The following is a 24,990-nucleotide window of genomic DNA, read 5'->3' as shown; positions in this document are numbered from 1 at the left end:
TCACACCCTCAATTCATTACAGAAGTTGGACTCCAACATCTCTCCAATGGAATTTCTCCTTTGTAATGTATTTCAGCTTCCACTGCCACCTATGTGCTTTTCCATTGCCTTTTAATGATCTACAATGTTCCAAGATTGAAAACATTCACAAATATCACTCAACAATGCCTTTGTTCCCAAGGCAACTTGGAATCATTTAAATTGGACTAAATATATAATCATATTTTTAAAATGCTCCAATTCACTAATAATTAGAGAAATTCACTTTGGAGAATCCACGAGTCTCTAACATCATCAGATTAGCAAAACTGACAGAAAAATGACAAATTCTGAAGAGGCTGTGACAAAACAGGTACACATGCCATATTTGTGGTCATAGGATTGGTCCTATTCCAGAGAATAATTCAGAAATATTCTCCTAAAGTCAATAAACTGGACATATAAGAAGTACATTTTTTGGACATACACATAAAGAAATATGGTTTATTTGGCTATACATATTTGTTATGATGTATATTTGTTTCTTTTCTTTTCCTTTACCTCCCTGATGGGGAGAAGGTTAAAAGGGGAAAAATAAGTTTAAAAATGGCAAGATAATAATAATAATATATATGTACATGTGTATGTATGTCTATATATACACACATATATACATATATGTTGGTAATAATTGTTCCTCTTTCTCAGACCTTGGTGATGGCGCCTCTGCCCACGGCCACATCAGGGGAGGAGTGCCAGGCAGTGGGAAGTGCGGGTGCTTTCCATCCTGTCAGTAGGGAACGGGACAGCTGCCTTCACTTTGCACCTCTGCCTGAGGAGGCTCACGGTGCAGCCATTCCTGCTTCCTGCTCCAAGGGCTCAGTCAGGTGGGAACCTCCATCGGCAAGTGACCAAAATGCATGAGACTCCCCATCGGTGGCCAATCTAAGGGTCAACAGCAGAAACTTATTAAAGATCTAGATCTAGGAGAGGAGGTAGAAGGGGAAAATTGGGAACAGAAGGTTTGGCAAAAGTCGGTGTTGAAAAATTACCCATGCATATGTTTTATAAATAAAAAGCTTTAATTTAAAAAATCAATAAAATTAATAAAAAATTAAAAAACAAATTTGTTTGTTTTCACAAACAAATAAACAAATGAAATTTCCCTGCTACAGGCTGTTCCTGTGAGGTTACAATGAGTCCAGTGGAGCTTCCCCCATTAGTTCTGCTGCTTTTCCATGTCAGTGTTGACCTAGTGGTTCTTTTCCCTGGCCATGGTGCTGATCAGGTTGTCCCATCCTATGTTATAGAAAAGGAAACGATCTCCCAAAAGGCTCATAGGATCATAGAGAGGTAGACATTTGAAGAGACCATCTAATCCAAATCCCTAATCTTACAGAGATGGAAGCTGGGGCCATGAGAAGCTGACATGTCCAAGGTCATACATCTAGTAACTGGTAGTATCAAGACAAGTGTTATTTGGTCCTTTTTCTATTCTATTATTTACTGACAAAAAATAATGACAACAATGAAAACTAGATGTCTTCCATTTCCACTGTGTTCATCTCAAGACTAGCTACAGGTCAAATTTAGCTCAGCTCAGGAGAAGAGTTGACACACAGAAAATGCTGTGATCATGGAAAGGAATGGAATGAAATGGAGGAGGGGAATGGAACACAATGGCAGTGGGACTGGACTGAAATGAGACTGAGTGGAGTGGAACAGAATTGATGAAGGCTTGTTAAATGCCATGGAACTATGGGCTCTAAATGAATGGAGGAAGCTTCCCAGCAGAGTTGTTGCCTAGCACCTTCCCCTATTCTAATCTGAATTTTCGAGTGTGCTCATCTCTGACTCTGTTAATCAGCATAATACTGAGTCACAGAAGAGACAACAAAGTGGGATGTTAGACTCCAGGTTGGTGGCTTTGTGCAGTTAATCAGCATCCCCAAGAAAAAGGAAGGCATGTTTTAGGATGTTTTAACTCTTTCTGTGCTCTTTAATGCATTTTATAAATGCCGGGACTCTCAAAAGGCGCCTACCTCAGGATTTCTCTTGAGGAGCAATCTTGTTCAAGAGACCATGGGGCGAGAAATGTGAAAACCTGGATTTCAATTATCTTGCTCTGCCAGCTACACGACTTGGATGTTTGGAGAGGGAGACAAGGAGTGGGAAAGACTGTGGGGGGAACGGATAAACTTATTTTGAATTCGAGATCTCAGAGGGACTAAAGAAAGTTTCTAGTCAAATCCCCTCATTTGAGAATCCAGAACATAACATAACATACCCTAAGGTTATCAAATAATGTCTCTGAGCTCAGTTTCTTCATATGTAAAATCAATCAACTAAAAAGCATTTATTAAATGTCTACCTGGCACCAATACTATGCTAGGCAATGGAAATACAAAAATAAAAATTAAATGGACCCTACCCTCAAGAAGCTTGCATTCTCTCTCTAAATTAAGGATCATGACTAACTCTTCTCTTCCTGGTAATATTAAAAACCTAATAAGAGAAATGGCAGGGGAATGTTGGAGGGGATGTGGGAAAACAGGGACACTGATACATTGTTGGTGGAATTGTGAACACATGGAATCTCCAGCCATTTTGGAGAGCGATTTGGAACTATGCTCAAAAAGTTATCAAACTGTGCATACCCTTTGATCCAGCAGTGTTTCTACTGGACTTATACCCCAAAGAGATACTAAAGAAGGGAAAGGGACCTGTAGGTGCCAAAATGTCTGTGGCAGCCCTGTTTGTAGTGGCCAGAAACTGGAAAATGAATGGATGCCCATCAATTGGAGAATGGCTGGGTAAATTGTGGTATATGAACGTTCTGGAATATTATTGTTCTGTAAGGAATGACCAGCAGGATGAATACAGAGAGGACTGGCAAGACTTACAGGAACTGATGCTGAGGGAAATGAGCAGAACCAGGAGACCATTATATACCTCAACAACGATACTGTTTGAGGATGTATTCTGATGGAAGTGGATCTCTTCGATAAAGAGAGCTAATTCAGTTTCAATTGATCAAGGATGGACAGAAGCAGCTACACGCAAAGAAAGAACACTGGGAAATGAATGTAAACTGCTTGCATTTTTGTTTTTCTTCCCGGGTTATTTCTACCTTCTGAATCCAATTCTTCCTGTGCAACAAGAAAACTGTTCAGTTCTACACACATATATTGTATCTAGGATATACTATAATCTATTTAACATGTAAAGGACTGCTTGCCATCTGGGGGAGGGGGTGGAGGGAGGAGGAAAAAATTGGAACAGAAACGAGTGCAAGGGATAATGTTGTAAAAAATTACCCTGGCATGGGTTCTGTCAATAAAAAGTTATTGAGAGAGAGAGAGAGAGAGAGAGAGAGAGAGAGAGAGAGAGAAATGGCAGGTATATCTAGGGGAGGGGGGGGGAAGGAAGGGAAAAGTTGGAACAGAAAATTTTGCAAGGGTCAATTCTGAGAAATTACCCATGCATATATGTGGTAAATTAAAAGCTATAATAAAATAAATAGATAAATAAACAAACAAACAAATGAATGAATGGATGATAAATAAATGAACAAATAAACGAATGAATGAATAAATAAATAGATGGGTGAATGAGTAAATAAATAAATAGAAAGAAATGGCAGTAGTAGAAACAGTTTGAGATCTTTAGAAGAGAGATTTCATGTAAATCCACTATATTATTGTTGAGAGATGGTTTATTTGGACCTCCGCTCTATGCCAATCAGTATTCATCAATTCGTCAGAATCCTACCAAAGTTCTGTATATAAGGCTCCAGAGTGAGAACTGCAGATTCGAAGTTTACTTGCTTAACTGTAGGAAGTTAACTAAGGACCCTCCACCCTTGTTTTTCCTTATCATGGTAACCAAGCCCAGCATAGCAGAGGTGACAACTACATGGAAAGTCCCCCCAAATTATTTGTGTTCCTCCAGATCAATTCCTTGTCCAATAGGAGCAGGTGACCGCTTAGGGCACTGACTGTGACACTTGTATCATTTCCTCCAGCCCAACCTAAGGAGAAGCCTCCTCGTCTTGTGCTTCACCCAACTTGTGACCCTGCTGACATATTGTTTTGCTTCTATTAGCTTACATACCATATGTCTATCCATGAAATTATTCTGTCTTTGGTATAGCTCTTCTTGAATGACTGGATCTAATGCTATAAAAATAGGGCCCTGAATGGAGGAGACATCTCAGATCATGAGGAAGATCTGAGGTCCATTTCATTGGAGGGAATCATGGGCCCTTTAATAAAGTGCCATTGTCTCAGAGCTCTCCTCAGTCCCTTATTGTAGGTGGGATAATTTTATTCCCCACATAATTATTGCTTTGTTGTAATTATGCATTAGCAGAGTATTGGATTCAGGCAGAAAGTTCCTCAGTGTCTGACATCTTATAATGCTAGGTGATCTCTGGATCGTCTTAAGATAAACAAAATGGAACAATTCAGTTTCCTGGAATGGTGCCGGTGTCTGTGTAGGTTAGCTCACAGCCATGAAGTCAGCACAATGGCTCTGTAGACCTTCAGTTTGGTCATCAATCTAATATCTCTCTTCTCCCACACTTCCCTTCGGAGACTCCCAGATATTGAGCTAACGGGCAATAGCTAATCAATCTACCCATCAGGAGCTACTGAACATCTGATGAGTGCTCAGTACTGAGCTTTACAGTGAAAAGGAGCCAATACTTATACCCCAAAGAGATACTAAAAAAGGGAAAGGGATCTGTATGTGCCAAAATGTTTGTAGCAGCCCTGTTTATAGTGGCCAGAAGCTGGAAAATGAATGGATGCCCATCCATTGGAGAATGGCTGGGTAAATTGTGGTATATGAACGTTATGGAATATTATTGTTCTGTAAGAAATGACCAGCAGGATGAATACAGAGAGGCTTGGAGAGACCTACATGGACTGATGTTAAGTGAGATGAGCAGAACCAGGAGATCATTATACACTCCGACAACGATATTGTATGAGGATGTATTCTGATGGAAGTGGATTTCTATGACAAAGAGACCTAACTGAGTTTCAATGGATAAATGATGGACAGAAACAGCTACACCCAAAGAAGGAACACTGGGAGACGAATATGAACTATCTGCATTTTTGATTTTCTTCCCGAGTTATTTTTACCTTCTGAATCCAATTCTCCCTGTGCAACAGGAGAACTGTTCGGTTCTGCAAATAGGTATTGTAACTAGGAAATACTGCAACATATCTAACATATATAGGACTGCTTGCCATCTGGGGGAGGGGGTGGAGGGAGGGAGGGAAAAAATCAAAACATAAGCGAGTGCAAGGGATAATGTTGTAAAAAATTACCCTGGCATGGATTCTGTCAATATAAAGTTATTATTAAATAAAATAAAATTAAAATTAAAAAAAAAGAAAAGAAAAGGAACCAATAGAAAGAGGGGAGAATGGTGGGAATTTGGTCCATTCATGGAGAAGTTCATGATTCTGTACTCTGGCTTGGAGAGAGAGAAAAGTTAGAGGAAACAAGCAGAAGTGGTCCACTCCAGCTTGAAAATTTAGTATAAAAGGATTTTTTGCTGCTTGAAAAAAAATTTTAATTAATAAAAACAAAACTAAAAACCAGTATTGAACTTTATTATTACAGTCAATAGAGTGGAAAGAGCATTGGATTTAGAAGGCCTAGATTAAATCCTAACTCTATGGTTAGGTGGATGATTAGGTGGGTGACCTTGGGCAAATGAGAAGCTCACTTAGTATTTGTGTGACCTTCAACAAGCCTTCTAGCCTCTCAATATCTCAGTTGTCTCATATATAAAATAATGGATTTGGTTAGAGGAGCTAGAAGACCCCTTCTAGTTATTTTCTCTTTTGTGCCTCAGTTTCCACATATGAAAAATTAGAAGGAAAAGGGTTGGACTTCCCTCTAAAGTTCCTTCTCCTTCTTGGTCTGTCTGGAGTTGATTGGCCGGCTTGTTGCAGAAATAATCTTTCCTCTCCTTGGGGCTTATTTTAGGTTTTTATCCCTGACACAGGGGCAGCAGGGGGTTTCCAAGCCACATTCCTACCTCAGGAGTCGGTGAGTGTGGCAGCAAGGAATGGATTATTACAGTCCCCATAAAATCCCGTTATAATAAACTCCACAGGATGTTCATTCACTGCTGGGGAACTTTGTTTAATGAATCCCGGGGCAGAGATCACATTCCTCCTTAGGGAGGGCTGAGTCTGAAAGAAAATGAAAGCTAGCTCTTTCGGTGGGAGAGGGCGCACCCTGAACTCCGTCCAAGGGCAAAGGTGAGGCTCTGCGGGGGTGCTGGGCCCTTTCATCCTGACAGCCCCTGCACCGATTTGTGCCAAGGGCTTTAGCTACATACAACTAGGGATGTGGAGTCCTACTGAATGAGGGGCTGCTAGGTGCCTGGGCCCGAGCTCAGAGCCAGGGGCCCCATCCTTCACAGGGCCCACAGGGGTACATGGGAAGGAGAAGCGGAATCCTGCTGGATGGCAGGCCCAGTGTGTTCAGTGGGGGAAGTCTCCTTCTCCCTGGGGCTCAGTTTCTTCACCTGTAAAATGGAGGCGTGGGGGAGAGGATTCTGGGAAGCTAGGTTAGAAATGCCAAACTCTCGATTTCCCCCACAACAAAACAAAATTGCACCTTGGGGCCAATACACAAGGCTTGGGAGAGGGCAGGGGCCCTCCTGGAACAGCTGAGGAAGCCGGGAAGAAAATCCCAGCCTGGGTAGGAACACCTCCAGGCTAGCTCCCCTGGAACCCTGAGCAGGGAGCCCCGGGCAGGAGGCAGCCTCGGCCCAAACCACCGGAGCCTTCTCCCTGGGACAGGGAGGGGAGAAAGGGCTGAGGGAGGGAAGACTTGGGGAGGCTCTGCTAAAAGGAATCCAGACCCAGCCCAGAGCAAGAAGGAGCCAGCCCAGGTCGGGGAGTGAGTGGGGGGGAAGCTGCCGGCTCTGGACCCTCACAGGAGGCAGACTTCTTGGGTTGGGGTTCTGGCCAGAGCACCTGAAACCGGGGGCACTGGCTCCCTGCCCCAGGATTGGAGGCTATTGCACTTAGAAGCTCTTATTTTAAAAAGAGCAGGTAAAGGAGAAAGACTCCAACCATAGGGAAGACTGGGGTTCATCTTCAGAGGAGGACAGTGAAGTTAAAAAAAACCCTTCTCCCACCCTAAAGAGTAATGCTGAATGTTCATCTGCCCCCAAAGGATTCATAGACAAAGTTTTAAAAGACTTTAAAATCACATGAGAGAAACTGAGGAAAAATAAAAAAAAATAAGGACAATGCTAGAAAAAAAAGATTATGAAAAAGTCAATTAACTAAAAAAAGAGATCCAGAATCTTTTATTATTATTATTATAGCTTTTTATTTATAAAATATATGCACAGGTAATTTTTCAACATTGACCCTTGCAAAACCTTGTGTTCCAACTTTTCCCCTCCTTCCCCCCACCCCCTTCCCCAGACGGCAGGTTGACCAATACATGTTAAATATGTTAAAGTATATGTTAAATGCAATATATGTATACATGTCCTTACAGTTCTCTTGCTGCACAAGAAAAATCGGATCTAGAAAGAAAGGAAAAAACCTGAGAAGGAAATCAAAAATGCAAGCAAACAATAACAGAAAGAGTGGAAATGCTGTGTTGTGGTCCACACTCAGTTCCCACAATCCTCTCTCTGGGTGTAGCTGACTCTCTTCATTACTGAACAAATTGGAACTGGTTTGAATCATCTCATTATTGAAGAGGGACACGTCCATCAGAGTTGGAGATCCAGAATCTTAAAGAAGAAAATGACTCTGAATATTAGAACTGGGCAAGGGGAAACCAATGAAATTATAAGAGACCAAAAATAATAATAATAAAATAAAGAATGTGAAAATCTTATAAGAAAAATAACAGATCTGAAGAACAGATCAAGAAGAGAAAATATAAGAATAATTGGACTACTTGAAAGCTATAAATAATCAAAGAAAATTGTGAAGTGACAAAATAAAAGGAAAAAGTAGAAAAGAGAAAAAAAAATCACTGATAATCACCTGAAAGAGATCCTTCAAAGAAAACATACAGGAATATCATTGATACATTTCAAAACCTCCAAATTAAAGAGAAAATTTTACAAATAATAATACAACAAAAAAAATAATTCAAATGTGCTGGAGCTACAATTAGAATCACATAAAACAGCAGTTTGCAATTAAAAAACTGTAGGTCCAGGAATATTATATATCAACAATCAGAAGAACTAGGATTGTGGCCAAAAATATGATATCCAGCAAAATTAAGTATAATATTAAATGAAAAAAATGAAAATTCAATGAACTATCAAATTTTCAGGATTTTGTTGCAAATAAACCTGAACTCAATAAAAAATTTAATATTTAAGAGCCAACATCAAAGACTAATTTCAAAGGATTCAATTAGAACAAATTATTTATATTTTATATGTGGTGAAGTGGAAAAGCACCCCAAATGGGACCGTGAGAAACAGAATCTTGAATTTTTGTAGCTAGAAGTTTATTACTAGTTCTTCACTCCCTAATGCAGATGGTATTTTTAACAACCCACATGTACTGTCCTGAGAGTCCTGAGACCTTGACAACCTGATAAGAAATGTTGCTTGCTGCTGCCTGAGAATGACCCCCTTAGAGTGATAACTTTTTTTGCCTCCTGTTTAGAATAGAAATTCCTTTATTATGACAAATGTATCAAGAAACATTTTAATGTCTCTCTCTTCTTTCTATAAATATATGGCCCTGAGGCCACTCATTCCTGACCCCTCCAGTCTTGGCGTTGGGGTTCAGTCACTAGCAATAAACGCTCTTAAAACTTCATTATTTTGGCTGCCCTGGTTTTCTCTCCCCTGGGCACTTCAGTGGAAATGTAAACCACTTTATGTCTAAGATTGTCATTAGTAATTGGCTAGTCAACGTATAAAGGACTGCTTGCCATCTAGGGGAGGGGGTGGAGGGAGGGAGGGGAAAAAAATCGGAACAGAAACGAGTGCAAGGGATAATGTTGTAAAAAAAATTACCCTGGCATGGGTTCTGTCAATATAAAGTAATTATTAAATAAAAATTTAAAAAAAAAGAAAAAAAAAGTAATTGGCTAGTCCAAAAGAAAAATGGGGGTAGAGCTGAGTATGATGTGATTATAAAAAGCAAAACTGTAGGAAAAGGTAAAAAAAATAACTAAGCTCTATGAATGAGATATGAGAGCAAGAACCAACACAGAAATTAGATGGGGGGAGGAGGGTTGGTAGTTCTGAAATCCTACTCACATTGGAAAAAGTTAAAGAGGGAAATATATACATATATAAATATATATGCACACACACTCCAATAAGAGTATAATAACTCCCAAATCGATAAAGAAATAAGGGGGGAATAGGATAATGTGGGCTATGGAAGGTAAGTAGATTAACAGAAGGGGGATAAGGTGTGTAGATTAATGTACAAGGTATACAGATGAAGGGAACGCGTTGGGAGAGAGGGATTCTAAGGGAAGTGGGGAGGTTAAGTAACAGAAGCAAGTTAGCAAGTAGAAATAAAATAGACTTAGCAGGGATAGGAAACAATATATGTATGTATATCTGTGTTTAAATGCTTGGGGAAAGTGGGGAGAGAAAAAGAGTAAAAAAAGAATAAAGTAAAAAAAAAAGCATAGTAGAGAATAAAATAAAACCTACAAAGAAACAAAGTAAAGATGCACAGTTTTGAATACAGTGTGTTTTATTATTATATGTGTTTTTTAGCAGTCATCAAAACCACTTGGTACTGGCTAAGAAATAGAGTAGTTGATCAGTGGAATAGATTAGGCTCACAAAACACAATAGTCCTTAAAGACTCCGGCTTCTGGGATAAGAACTCATTATGTGATAAAGATTGCTAGGAAGATTAGAAAAAAGTAACACTTTATACCAAGATAAAGCCAAAATGGGTTCATAATTTATAGATAAAAGGTGATACTATAAGCAAATTAAGAAAATAAGGGATAGTCTACTTCTCAGATCTGTGGAAGAGGAAAGAATTTATGGCCAAAGAAGAGCTAGAGAACATTATAAATAATTATGAATGATATTGAGTTAATTTGGAATATTATTATATTTTGAATGATATATTGAAAATTATGAATAATTCTGATGATATTAAAAAGTTTTTGTACAAACAAAACTAATGCAATCAGGATTAGAAGGGAATCAGAAAATTGGGGGGAGAGTTTTAGATCCAAGGGTTCTGATAAAAGCCTCATTTCTAGAATATGTAGAGAATTTATAAGAATTTATAAATTTATAAGAATGCAAGCCATTCTCCAATTGATCAGGTTAAAGAATATGAACAATTTTCAGACAAAGAAATTAAAAATATGAAAAAATGTTCTAAATCACTATTGATTAGAGGAATGCAAATTAAGCAGCTCTATGGCACCATTGCACAGCTCTCAGATTGGCTAAGATGACAGGAACAGATAATGATGAATGTTGGAGGGAATGTGGGAGAACTGGGGCACTCATACCTTGTTGGTGGAATTGTGAACTGATTCTATCATTCTGGAAACAATTTGGAATTATGCCCAAAGAGCCATCAAACTGTGCACACCCTTTGCAGACCAGCAGTGTCTCTGAGAGATCATAAAAAGGTCATAAAAAAGAGATCGTAAGAAAGGAAAAAGGACCCACATGTGCACAAGTGTTTGTGGCGGCTCTTTTCATAGTGGCAAAAAACTGGAAACTGAGGGGATGCCCATCACTGGGGAATGGCTGAATAAGTTATGGTATAGGAATGTTGTGGGATATTATTGTTCTGTAAGAAACAACCAAGGGGAAGATTTCAGAAAGCCCTGGAGAGACTGACAGGAACTGATGCTGAGGGAAACGAGCAGGACCAGGAGAGCGTTGTACACTTCAACAATGTTATACAATGATCAATTCTGATGGATGTGGCTCTTCAGCAATGAGATGATCCAAACCAGTTCCAATTGTTCTGTGATGCAGAGAGCCATCCACCCAGAGAGAGAACCGTGGGAACGGAGGGTGTTTCACAACACAGTATTTTTGCTTTTTGTTATTGTTCACTTTCGTTTTGTTTTCTTTCTCATTTTTTTCCTTTTTGATCTGTTTTCTTGTGCAGCAGGATAAATGTGGAAATATGGACAGAGGAATTGCACGTGTTTAGCCTATATTGGATTACTCGCTGCCTAGAGAAGGGGTGGGAGAAGGGAGGGAGAAAATTTGGAGCACAAGGTTTTGTAAGGGTGAATGCTGAAAACTATCTTTGCCTGGATTTTGAAACTAAGAAGCTATTATTAAATATATTTGTGCTTTCTTGACATGGAAATTTATTGTTACATATTTTGAATCCTCTTGTCTGTTCTGCCGAGCACACAATCATGTTTTTCTTTTTTTTCCTTCTTATTTATATTTTTCTCTTTTGTATTTAAGTTTTTAAAAAATACATTAAATATTTGTTTTTTTCCATGGAAGGGTTGGCCTCTGAGGTCATTTCCAGCTCCAGAAATCTATGAACTCAGGATCCCATGACCTGAATCTGAATCCCACTTTTCCGGAGCTTCCTTCAAGACTGAGGTCCAACATCACCTTCTATAAATAGCCTCCCCTAGCCCCAAGGACTCCTGTCTCCCCTCTAAGGTTACTTGTGGCTGCTTTGTTCATAGCTTGCCAAGGCCTGCGCGAGGACTCCCCCGGCAGCTCCAGCCAAGGAGAGCCAGGCCTTTTTCCCTTTGTATCCTCGGAGCTTTTTGGGGTCTGGCTCAGTCACCCCCCAAAATGTTTCAACTATTACTCGTCATGTGACCTCGGACAAATCGCTTCACTCGATAATTTCCCTCCTGTGGAACGAGGAGTTTGGAAGGTTTTGGATCCGTTTCCAGCGGCCTAGTTAGTGTCTGGGGGTTAATGGCTCTGATTTGACTCTTGAGAAACAAACTATACTTTCCGTGAGTAGGAGAGGAGGGGGAGGGGAGTTAATGAAGAGAAGCAAAGCATCTGACCCTGAGGAGATCCTTTTTTCAGCCCGCACCTGGCTGTACTTTTTGGTGTTTGCTTCTGAGGGCAAATTGTAAGGCAGCCAGAACCCGCTGAACGAAGGGCCTTTAAGGTCCCTTCCAACTGCCTATAACCCTACAAAGTGAGGGAGCACTGGCCGGAGCACCACTGGGATGGCAGAGGGCTTGGGGATTAGCCAATGGGATTCAGCATGTGGCTTGGAGAAGAAAAAATAAGAGGAGGAGATGATCATTAATCTTGAATTATTCCGTTCCTTTCAGTTGTTTTCAGTTGTATTCTTTGTAACCATTTGGGGTTTCCTCGGCAGAAATATCGCCATTTCTTTCTTCAGCTCGTTTTACAGATGGGGAAACTGAGGCACACAGAATAAAGCTCACACTGAACTGGACTGAATTCAGTTCTTCCTGACTCCGGGGCCAGTCCTAGAAACCTGTATGATTCCAGAAGGCAGAAGAGCAGTTGCATTTATTCTTGGAGCCCCAGAGGACAGAATTAGGGCAGCGGGGTGGGGAGGCACATTAGGGACCAGAGCCATGCAGAAGCGGCTGCTTGGGGAGCTGGCGGGTTACCCCTCCCCCAGGGGGGGGAGCTGCCCAGCAGGGACCCTTCCCCATCACCTTAGATGGCCTCCGAGGGTCCTTCCAACTGTGATTCTGGGGGAAGGTTAGGTCCCGGCCCTGGCTGGAAAAGCCAGGCAAGTCGGGGGGCCAGGCATTTTGGGGATACCTAAGGTACATTGCTAATGGGCACTTATAGAGCACCTCAAGATGTACAAATCGTCTCCTTTGATTCCCATAACAACCTGGGGAGGGAGGTGCTATTCTCAGGCCACTTTACAAGTGGGGAAACTGAGGCGGGCAATCGGATGACTTGCCCAAGATCGCACTGCTCCTTAAAGGTCTGAAACAGGATTCAGCTTCAGGTCTCGCTGAGCCCGAGTCAGGAATCCCCCTCCCTGGACCACCTTGGGGTCCGGCCAGTAATAACTAGCCTTTACACGGAGAGTGGAGGCTTGCTGAATGTTTCACACGGCTTACTTTTCATTTGATCCCCACGATATTCTAAGAGGTAGGTGGTGTTCGCCAGTGTACACAGAAGGAAACGAAAGCAAGCCCCTAGCAAGTGCCTGAAGTGTTATTTGGACTTGGTTCCTGCTGACTAAAAATGCAGGGCTGTCTCCCGAGCCCCAGGCGCCACATGATTGATTTAAGGGCGAGGCAGAGACCCCTGGGTTTACCTGCTACAGCTCTTTGACATAAACTTTAGATAGAAGAAGGTGCAGCCTGAAACTGCTTCTTCCTGTCTTCGTGACCTTGGAAAAGTCACTTCTCTCTTCCAGTTCCTCATCTATCCAAGGCGGAGCTGCTAGTTGGTCTCTAAATTCTGAGGCCTCAGCTACGTCTCCTCCCACCAACCATCATCCAGATTGTACTCCTAAACTACGGCACTAAGCATCCTATCTCTCCTCTAAAAACCAAACAATCCGTGGCTCCCTAGTGCCTCTTGGATGAAATCCCGGCTCCTCTCCTTGTCGCTGGAACTCTCACCATCGGGTTCCAGGCTCACCACACATTTTCTAGGGTTTCTACGCATTCTCCCTCCTGTGCTCTGGGCACAGGACCTGGTGCTATTTTCCGGACAGAACTTTCCATCTCCATGTTTCCGCATGAGTGGTCTCCCCAACAGGCCAGAACCCCCTCCTCGCCCCTCTTCCTCAGGAGCTCGGAACCGTTTGGGTTTTACTTAGATGCGTGCTTGCCATTTCCGCCCCAAGCCCAGTGACAGATCTCTGAAGGATGTTTCATTTCTCGTCTTGGGACGCCCAGAGCCAGCGCCTGGCACGTGGTGAGCATTTAATCCATGTTGTTGAATGAACTAATAAACGAACAGACGGCTGGAGGATGGAGGATGGAGGATGGAGGATGGATGTGGGAGCGCAGGAATGAATCACCGTGGTGACGGGGGCTGTTGAAATGACTTAATTTCCGCGAGGCTGTTTCTCCACTGGCAAAGATCACGTCGCCATTAACTCTTGGTTAACTTTTTAAAATTTCATTCTTTATTATTTTATTAATAGAGGGCAGAGTTACCAAGGGAGGGATCTGACATTGTTGCAGATGTAAACCCCCCGAAGCAGATGGAACTGAAGATCATTCACAGTGCGCTTTGGAACGTTATTATATTATGTCATATGACACATAATACACCTTCTTAATTACGTTTACTTAAATTTAATTTCGATCTAGCTTGAAATCTCTGAGCATAATTGTCTCTGAGGGGCAGAGGAGCCCCCAAACATTCTCCATGATGGTGAAAGTTCAAAACGGGACAGAGATTAGCCATAAGGCATGTGTGCGAAGGATGCACAAGTGTCTAAGGAGCTTGCAGTGTTGTCATTAATTCTGGCAAATAGGATGTTTCCTCCATAGGTGGAGTGAATTGTTTGCCAGGAAGCTCAGGGATGGAACAACAAGTCATCTAATTGTTGCTTCCATAGGGGATTTCACTGATAAAAGGGTCTCCTGAGTGAGAAAACTTCCTCTGCAAACGCAAGTTGGCCCCTCTGCAACTTAGAGACCTGAGGACAATGAGAGGCTCAGTGGCTACCCAGGGCCCACAGGCAGGACTCGGTGCAGGTCCCTTAGCTCTGAGAAGAGCTCTCTATGCATCCCGTCACACTGCCTCTCCATTTTGAGCTGAAATTTTAAATCTATCTTGTTTTTTCCAATCAGAAGTAAAGACAATTTGTGACATTTAAAAAAAATGAATGCCAATTTTTTCCCTTGCCTCCCTTTCCCTAAGATGGTAAGCAGTTTGATATCAGTTATGTATGTGCCATCATGTAACATATATTTCCATATTAGTCATGCTGTAAAAAAAAAGAAAAAGGGAGCAGCTAAGTGGTACAGTGGGTGGAGCACCAGCCCTGAAATCAGGAGGTCCTGAGTTCAAATTTGGCCTCAGACACTCAACACTTTTTAGCTGTGTGACCCTGGGGAAGTCACGTAACCCCAATCACCTCAGCAAAATAAAAAAAAAAGTAGAAAGAAGGAAAAGGCCAAAATAAAAGAACCATGAAAAAAATAAAGTGAAGCTAGTCTGCTGCAATCTTCATTTAGACCCCACCAATTCTTTCTCTGGAGGTAGAGAGCATTTGGCATCATGAATCCTTTGGGCTTGTCTTGGGTCACTGTATTGTCCAGAAGATCTAAGTTGATCGTTGCCCATGATGGTTTTTGAGCTTAAATTTTGATTTCTCGGCCTTCTCTTTGCTGTAAGCCTCCCCTGATGCGAGTTACAATTCTAGGATCTCTGAGAGGTGCTGTGGCCAAAAAAGTTCCTCAGCCTGGGAGCAGTCTTAGAATTAATCTTTGTAGGTCTTGGGGTGGGTCCCTGGACAACAGCTGTACCACCCATCACCGGACCGGGGGGTGCCAGCGTGTGCCAGCTCCCTTGGCACAGCCTTTGGCATCCTGGGCATTTTCCCTCAGACACATACCACGAGGGAGCATCAGAGAAGAGTTTTCAGGAAGGGCTTCCCGGATATAAGGAGTCTCCCTAACAGCAAGCGTTAACTTGGCCCTGTGGGCAGGGGACTGCCAAAACATCCTGGAACCCCAAACCAGGGAGCCCATCTGTGTCAGAGATCAGAATAATAATTATTAAATGCTTACACTTGACTGAGAAATGGGTATGAGAAAATGGTCAGAAATTTAAAGCTAGAAAAGACCAGGGAAGTCATTTAGTGCCAATGTGTCATTTTACAGAGAAGGAAACGGAGACCCAGAGAGGTTACTCTCCCAGAATCCCATAGGAGTAAGTGGCAGTTAGGATTCAAACATGGGCCCGCTGAGTCCAAAATTGGTATCCTTCCATTACATCATACTGTCTTGTGAATGGATTTCATGCTATTATAATCATGATTCTCGATAAACAGTAGTTGCATAATATCTTTATGGAGATGTGCAAGAATCTAGGATCCTGTCAGTAGGCAACTTCCAATGTGAGGATCCCCGTTACCCAAAATAAGTCCTAAAGAGTTGCTGGAGTCAGTCAAGTGAGATTTATACCAAGGATTCCGATATGATTTAATATAAGGAAAACTTAACAGAACTAACAAAAATCATATGATTATATCAATAGATGTAGAAATAGCTTTTGACAAAATACAACTCTTACTCCTATTTAAAACAAGACTTGAAAGCATAGGTATAAATGCATTTTTTTCCTTAAAGTGATAAGAAGCATCTACTTAAAATCATCAGCAAGCATTATTTGTAATAAACTAGAATATAGGATAAATTAAAAGCCTTCCCAATAAGATCAGAGATGAAACACAGATGCTCATTACCATCAATTTTATTAAATATTGTATTCGAAATGTTAACAAAGGCAAAAAGAAAAAAAAAGAAATTGAAGAATCAAAATGGGCAAATGAAGTAATAAAACTATTCCTTTTTATAGACAACATGATGATATACTTGGAAATTTAGCGATTTAACTAAAACCTAGTTGAAACAATTAATCATTTTAGCAAAGTAACAGGATATAAAATAAACCCACATAAATCATCAGCATTTCCAAATAGCACCAACAAAACAAGAGATAGTAAGAGATGCCCCATTTAAAATAACTCTAAACAATATAAAATACCTAGAAGTATACCTGTCAAACAAACCCAGGAATCACATAAACATAATTATAAAACCCTTTTTATAAAATAAAATCAGACTTTAGTAACTGGATACTATTCATGGGTAGGCACAGCCAGTGTAATAAAAGTGAAATTGGACCTATTAAGCTAATCTCCTTATCCAATACCATCCTAATTAAATTACCAAAAAATTATTTTATTGATCTAGAAAAAATAATAACTAAATTAATTTGGAAGAAGAAAAGGTCAAGAATATCAAAGAAATGAATAAAAAAATGTAAAGAAAGGAGGCCTGCCATTAAATTGTATCATAAGGCTATAATGATCAAAATTATCTGGCTAAGAAAAAGAAGGGTGACTCAGTGGAACCGAACAGACACGTGCAGGAGCCAATAACTGCTAAATGAACTGATCCACAGTGTTCAGAACTTCTGCGCTCGCTGTGGCTGAGGGCTCCCCATCTGGATGGTGAGGTCTGGCTGAGGGAGGCCGGGGGTGCTCATCGTTAGGCCAAAATTAGCCCTGCTTTGTGCCTCTCGTTGCCGGCCTCCCCCCCACTTCAGTCGGGCTTGTCGGGGCGGGAGCCGACTTGGAGTCCTCGTAAGTCCTCCTCATGGGGAGGTGGTCCACACAAGGCTGAAACATCTGGCCAAAAAGCAGCTGGGAAAGTGTCGCAGCTGGAGCTCTGGAAAGGAATACTTAGGACTCGGTGTGATAGTTGGGATAATGATTCTCTAGCTAAGTCCATACTTAGTGTGATACTGAATGTGACGTAATGATGTAATGCTGTAATTCTGGAAGACCTGAGTTCAAATCTGACCACAGACACTTAACACTTCGTAGCTGTGGGACCCTGGGCAAGTCACTTAACCCCAATTGCCTCAGAAAATACATACATTACATACATATGTGTGTGTGTGTATGTGTGTGTGTGTATATATATATATATATATATTTTTTGAGCTGATTGATTTCAGAAAAACATGGAAAAACCCTCATGAAATAATGGAGAGTAAAGTGAGTAGAACCAGAGAACATCCCATGCAATAACAGCAATATTGTTTGCAGAATGACTGTGAACTGAATATTATAAATAGGCAAATAAGCTACAAAGGAAGATGAAGGAAGATGTTATCTACCTCCAGAGGAAGAAATGCTACATAGAAGTATGCAGTGTGTGTGTGTTTGGAAATGATGACCTTCTCTGGGTCAGCGTGGGAAGGGAGGGAGGGAGATAGTTGAGAACTTAAGTGTAACAAAATAAATTAAATTAAATTAAGAAAACAGAAAAACAAATGCTGGGAGAACAGAACATGTCGAGGGTCACACAGCTTCGTAAGGCTCCAAGCCCAGCATGCTATCCACTCACCATGGAGCCTCTATTTACAGAGAGAAGACATTTTCTAACTTTTGGAAAAATTAGTCCCTTGTGGGGTTTTTGTTATCATCAAAAATGGCTGAGCCCCCCAACTGCAGCTAGGGTCTCCGGGGAAGATTTCAAAGTCAAATAATTAGGCACGGGCCCAACTAGGTCAGGACATGATTGGGGAGGGCAGGCCGACCCCTGGGCTGTCCAGTTCCAAGAAAGTCAGGATGAACCCAGAGCACTTCCAGGGAACACGCTGTTCTGAGACTCTGCAAGTATTGGAGAAAATGCCCCGCAGCCTTGGAGCTTCTAAACTTGCTCTGACTTGGAGGGGCTGCAAAGCTCTTTTTGGGGACATAAAATCCACCTCCCGCACGGAAAACCCAGCTCCCCCAGGGAGCCTGACCTTCTCTAGTCAGCACAGAGCTCGTGGGTCAGGACAAATGCAATGCTTCCAGCCTAGGAAAGCTCATCCTTGGCTTTTTTTTTTTTTTTTTTTCAGTTTACACAGTTCTCTTGTAAATTTCCAAGCTCTGGGATCCCATCAGCCCTTGCATTAAACAACAAAAAACAAAAAAACCAGCTTTTTCCCAAAAAAGGTCAAATGTAAACAAAAGGAATGAATGCAGCTTGTGTTCAGCCACTGTTCCCTAGTCTTGCTTCTTCCATCTTCCCTTTATATCACAAAAATCCAAGTTGATTATTGTTGTTTTTTGTTTTCTGTGCATACACCCCTGCTTGACAGATAACACCTTTTCCTGTCTTCACTGAAACTGTTGTCATTGTTTTCTGAATTTTATTTTCAAATTATGAGTTAGAGTCTATGGTCACCAAAGCCTTGTTTGATTCTCATGTTGTGTGATTGGGTGATCCTTAGGAGAATAAAAGGGAAATGAGAGGGAAGAAATAAGGAAGGAAGGGAGGGAGAAAAGAAGGGAGAGAGGGATGGAGAGAGGGAGGTTGGAAGGAAGGAAAGGAGGAAGGAAGGAAGGAAGGAAGGAAGGAAGAGAGAAAGGGAGGAAGGGAGGAAGGGAGGGAGGAAGAGAGGAAGGGAGGAAGGGAAGGAAACGAAGGGGTGAAGTAAAGAAGGGATGGAGGAAGGGAGGAAGAAAGGGAAGGAGGGAGGAAGAAAGGAAGGGAGGGAGGAAAGAAGGAAGGAAGGAAGGAAGGAAGAAAGAAAGGAAGGAAGGGAAGGAAAGGAAGGAGTGAAGTAAAGAAAGGATGGAGGAAGGAAGGGAGGGAGAAAGAAAGGAAGGAAAAGGCAGGGAGGGAGGAAGAGAGGAAGAAAGGGAAGGAGGAAGGGAGGAAGTGTTATGCCACAGTTCTCTTTTATTGTCCTGACTCAGTTTCCCTAAATTGTCCTGCCTCAGTTTCCCTAATTGTCCTGCCTCAGTTTCCCTAATTGTTCTGCTCAATCCTGCAAAACCTCCCCTTCCTCTTAACCAGAATATTTGATAAGGATAAAAGACCTTATGTGTTGGAATATCTGACGGCCTCTCCCCATCCCAAGCTATCAAAATGTCAGCTACCCTCTCACCAAGATGCCTCTCGCCATTTCCGGGGCGCCTCCCCCATTATGTCACCCCCATCTCCGGTGGCTCGCCCCTCCCTCAGAGTCACCCTGCCTCGGGCCCTGCCTCGGTCTCCCCCGGAGTCCGCGCCACGTGTATGTAGGTCATTGAGAACTCTGCTTGCTGGATTCTTGGAGAGAGGCTCATTCAGCCCGGGGACCAAACCATGGATCCGTCTGATCCCAGGAACTCTCTCCCCCTTTCAAATATTAAATGCTCTCTAACTCTATCTTGCCTCAGTTTCTCCGGCGTTACAGAAGGGCGGGAGGGAGGGAGAAAGGAGGGAAGGAAGGGAAGAAGGAAGAACATAGGGTGGGAGGAGAGATGGAGAGAGAGGCGAGCATAAATTCTGTAGAAAGAGACATTTAGGGAAAGCTAGCAGCAGCCTGAAACTGCGGGGGGTGGATCCCAACCGGGGAGAGGGGGGTGTGAGAGAGAGACACTGTGTGCGTGAGACACTGTGTGCGCGTGTGTCATGCTGCAGCAAAAAGAACAAAAGGAAGGCGGGGGCAACGTCAAATCTCCCCCCAGGGAGGAGGCTGAGAGAGGGCCGACAACATGGCGGACCCACGGGGGCGAGTGTGCCCGGCGGGAGCAGACGCCGGCGTGAGGAGCGCTGAGGGGGGGTCGGTGGCGGGCGGGGCTGGGCAGAGCCCCCCCCTTTCTCCCTCCCCCCCCGGGGGTCGCCTCCGCTCTGAGGCCGATCTGCAAAGGGGGAGGGGGGCTCCCAAACTCTCACCGCCTCCTCCCCCCTCTGGGGACCGGGGGCACGGAAGGCAGCGTGCAGAACGCCCACCATCTTGTCCTGCAGGGGCTGCAGGTGCCCGTCGGGGAGCGCGTGCGTGACGTTCCTGCAGCTCGGCGCCGGGCCTGCGGATCCCGGACAAAAGCCGCAGCGAGAGCACAGCGCTCTGCCTTTAGCAGGAGGCGCCCCCTGGTGGCCGCGACGCGCTGCTGCGTGCCTGGGTCCAGAGCGTCGCGCTCGCCTGCCTCCCCCCCCCCCCCCCCCCCCCCGCCCCGGGCCGCCTTTGTCTCTGCGGCCCGGCCCGAGTCCCAGGGCCGCTCTGACCGAGGACCGAGCAGTGTTAGCGAGCGGGACTAAGCCGGGCTTTGTGGTGCTTTTAAGTGTGGGCGAGGGGCTGTGTGACCCCGAGAGGGCTCCAGAAATGGCGTCTGTCTCCATCTCTTCCCTCTCTCTTTCCCTCTCTCTCTCCCTCCTCCCTCTCTCTCTGTCTTTCTTCCATCCTTCCCTCCCTCTCTCCTCCTCAGTCCCTCTCTGTCTCATGGTCCTTCTGTCTCTGTCTCTCTTTGTCTCTCCCTTTCTCTGTGTCTCTCTGTCCCTCTCTTCTCCCTGTTTCTCTGTCTCTCCATCTTTCTCCCTCCCTCCTTCTCTTCCTCCTCTCTTTCTCCTCTCTGCCTGTCTCTTTCTTTCTGTCTCTTTCTATCTCTGTCTTGTTTCTGTCTGTCTCTCCTCCCTCTTTGTCTGTCTGTCTCGGTCTATCTCCATCTCTCTGCCTCTAGCTCTGTCTCTATCTGCCTGTCTGTCTCTCTGTCTCTCTCTATGTCTCTCTGTTGCTCTGTCTCTAGCCTGTCTCTCTGTGCGTCTGTATCTGTCTTCGTCTCTCTGTCTCTGTCGTTCTGTTTGTTCTTTGTCTCTCTCCCTCTCTTTGTCTCTCTGTGTGTCTATATCTGTCTCATTGTCTTTCTGTTTCTAGCTTTGTCTCTCTCTGTGTGTCTGTATCTGTCTCTTGTCTCTCTCTGTCTCTCTCTGTGTCTATATCTGTCTCTGTCTCATTGTCTTTCTGCTTCTAGCTTTCTCTCTGTGTCTGTATCTGTCTTTTCTGTGTGTGTGTGTGTGTCTGTTTCTGTCTGTCTCTTCCTCTCTGTCAGTCTCTATCTCTTTCTCCCTCTTTCTCTTTCTCTCTGTATCTCTTTCTCTCCATCTCTTTCTGTCTCTGTCTCTGTCTCTGTTTCTCTGTCTCTGTTTTTCTGTCTCTGTCTCTGAAACTCTCTCTGTGTCTCTTTACTTTTCTGTCTCTAGCTCTGTCTCTCTGCATCTATCTCTTTCTGTTTCTGTCTCTATCTCTCTGTGTTTGTCTCTGTCTCTAGCTGTCTCTCTCTGCGTCTGTCTCTCTACTTGTCTCTGTCTCTTCCTCTCTATTTCTCTCTGTCTCTGTCTCTTTGTCTCTGTCTCTAGTTCTGTCTCTGACTGTTTTTCTGTCTCTAGCTCTGTCTCTCTCTGCATCTGTCTCTCTGTTTCTGTCTCTGTCTCTTCCTCTCTATTTCTCTGTCTCTTTGTCTCTGTCTCTAGCTCTGTCTCTGACTGTCTCTCTGTCTCTGAATCTGTCTCTTTACCTTTCTGTCTCTAGCTCTGTCTCTCTGCATCTGTCTCTGTCTGTCTCTCTGTGTTTGTCTCTGTCTCTCTCCGCATCTGTCTCTCTCTGTTTCTGTCTTTCTGTGTTTGTCTCTGTCTCTAGCTCTGTCTCTCTCTAGATCCGTTTCTCTGTTTCTGTCTCTGTCTCTCGCTCTCTATTTCTGTCTCTGTCTGTCTATCTCTCTCACACACTCAGCTGGAGATATGACTCCATTGCTCCTAGACCCCCATCCAAACCACAGCATGAAACAGCCAGTCCAGGGTCCAGGCAGCCTCATGCCCAGGGAGGGGACAAGAAAAAAACGACCCAGGCCAGAACCTTACAGGAAAAGTGAGACAAAACTCAGGAACTCCTGCAGAGAGCCGAGCTTAGATTTAACTTCTAAAACCGAGCAGACGCTGCCCACGTTACCCAAGCCTATAGGGAGCAGAGGCTGACCTAAGCACCAAGTCCCAGTATAGGTGGAGATATAAGTAAATAGAAGCAAGTGCTGAACACAGTAGAGATATTCCAAGGACTAAGACGCCCTAGAGCTAAACCCAGAAGAAAAAATAAATAAATAAATGAATAAATCTGAGTAAAGTCTGGGTGAATAAATGACCTTGCTGCAAGGACTACCAGAGCACTTGGAAGAAATGAAGGGAGATAAAATATGATGTCAAATAAAAGGAGAACTGGTGAGGAATGAATAGGAAGGAGAATAACTTAGAACAGAAAGTAGTCCACCTTACCTAGCAATTGGATTCCCTGAAAATAAAAATGGACCACAAAGAAAGCAATGACTCCATGAAACAAGAAACTTGTAGACAAAATTGAAAAATTATGTGTGGGGGAGGAGGGGAGAAAATGAAGGATTTATACTAACAAAAATCTGGAAAACAGATCATGGAGAGAGAAAAGATCTAAGAATCTTTAGACTACTTGAAAATTGAGATTAAAAAAAGCAAAGAAAAAATCCCATGGATGCTATATTACAAGAAATTCCAGAGAAAAACATTCTAGATCTACTAGAACAGAGAACAAAATGAAAACAGAAAGATACAGGCTACTTCCTGAGAGAAATCCTGAAACAAAAATTCCAAGAGTGTCATAGCCAAATTCCAGAGATTTGGTGTCAAATAAACAATGTTTTAATTAGCTAGAAAGAGTTCAGGTAATAAGGAACCATATTAGAGATCACAGAAGACTTGACAGCTACCGCCATAAAGAAAAGGAGATCTTGAAATATATTCCAAAAAGCAGAAGATAAAAATATTCAAAAAATTCAAAGATAACTTACCCTACAAAACTAATTGATCTTTAATAGAAAAGGGGATTTTCAATCTTTCCCCTTGAAAAGACTAGAACTGAGTGGAAGCTTTGAAATTCAAAGAGATCAAGAGAAAATGAGAATAGTAAATACATTTGAGCATTAGAAACCTGCTGTGCAATGATAAAGTTCTAACATTCTAAAACTTCAGAACTTTAATGTCTTTTAGAGTCATAGAGACTCTTAAAGAAAACAGAGGGGCTGGAAGAGAAGGGGGTAAGGCACTCTGCATGATTTTAAGAGGAGAAAGAAAAGATAAAATACTATAGAGAAAATGAGGAATGGGAGATAATCTATTTCACATAATGGGATGGGTGAGGTGAAGAATATGAAAACATGGAGGAAGGGATGGGGTAACAGGTGTCAAACAAACAGGCCTCTGAATTGGACAAAGGAAGTTTCAACCCGCAGAGGGTTTAATACAAAAATATTTTAAGTGGGAAAATAGAGTTAAGTTGGTAGAAGGTTAAACTGGGACCATGGGATTAGGGAAAGATTATTATAGACAAATTAAACTCATATAGGGAAGTGGAGTATGAAGGCAGTACTAAAAGGGAAAAAAAGAAAGTAAAAACCTATAATGTAGACAGGGCAAGGGGATGAGAAGAAGAGGGGTAGAGGGGGAACAAATCAATTACAGTTCATTAGTATTAATCATACTTTCTCTTTCACTGCTTTCTTCTTTGTAAAACAGGGAGTGGAGAGGGGAGGAAGAGTAAGAAAAGATAGGAGGAGGAAAATAACATTAAAAAATCATAATCATTAACAGGAATGGGATGAATTTAGAGAAGAGGATAATAAATAAGCTTAGGAAATAGAATCCAATTATGTTGTTTATAAAAAATACAATTAAAACATAAAAGTCAGAATTAAAATAAGGGGCTAAAGTAAAAATCTATCGTGCCTCAGATGAACTCGGAAAAGCACAGTTATTAATCTTAATCTCTGAAAAGATTACATTAAAAATACATAGGACAAAATACTAAAAGTAAACACTTAAAGGAAAAGTTCATTTCAGGAGAAAATAAACAGTAAAATTATAAATGTTAGGGCATCAATGTACCCCTTTCAGACCTAAACTAATCTAACAAAAAGATTGACAAGAAAAGAGAGGAAATTAAGAGAATTTTAGAAAAGTTGTATATGGTCAATCTCTAGCAACTGAATAGGGACAGAAAGGAGTATAACGTATTTTTCAACTTTATGTAGCATTTCTCCAAAAACTGACCATATATTAATATAGTAGTATGTGTGTGTGTGTGTGTGTGTGTGTGTGTGTGTGTGTGTATTCTATACAGAATAGGACAGATAGCTGTGGTATTCCACAGCTCTTTCCAAGTTTATATTACATCATTATTGACTACTTTTTAGATTTGGCAGTTCAATCTGTTATAAATCTATCTAATGGCATTAACATCTGGTTTACATGGGAAAGACATGAACAAGAAAAACATAAGAGATTTTATCAAATGATTGGTTAAGCCATGGCTGAAGTATGTCAATAGTGTTTTGTGGCTCGATTTAGCAATGAATTCAAATGAATCTGGCGTGATCTGCTACTGAAGAAGCCATGATAGATTTTAGTGATTATTGTTCTATCTTCTAGATTTTCACAAAAGAGCCCTTTTTGATGATTATTTATATATTTAATATTCAAAAATATCTGTACTATTTTTAAATTAATAAATTAATAAAACATTTTATTTTA

General features: G+C 42.1%; 1 protein-coding gene across 5 annotated transcripts in view; it reads left to right on the top strand.

Annotated features, from left to right (window-relative positions):
• SGCE (sarcoglycan epsilon) overlaps window positions 1–24,990 on the top strand; it is an 83,122-nt gene that overhangs the window by 43,806 nt on the left and 14,326 nt on the right. The window lies entirely within an intron of this gene.

The sequence above is a fragment of the Antechinus flavipes genome, chromosome 5 (assembly GCF_016432865.1).
Source record: "Antechinus flavipes isolate AdamAnt ecotype Samford, QLD, Australia chromosome 5, AdamAnt_v2, whole genome shotgun sequence".
Classification (NCBI taxonomy): domain Eukaryota; kingdom Metazoa; phylum Chordata; class Mammalia; order Dasyuromorphia; family Dasyuridae; genus Antechinus; species Antechinus flavipes.
This window is presented reverse-complemented; position numbering and strand designations above follow the sequence as displayed.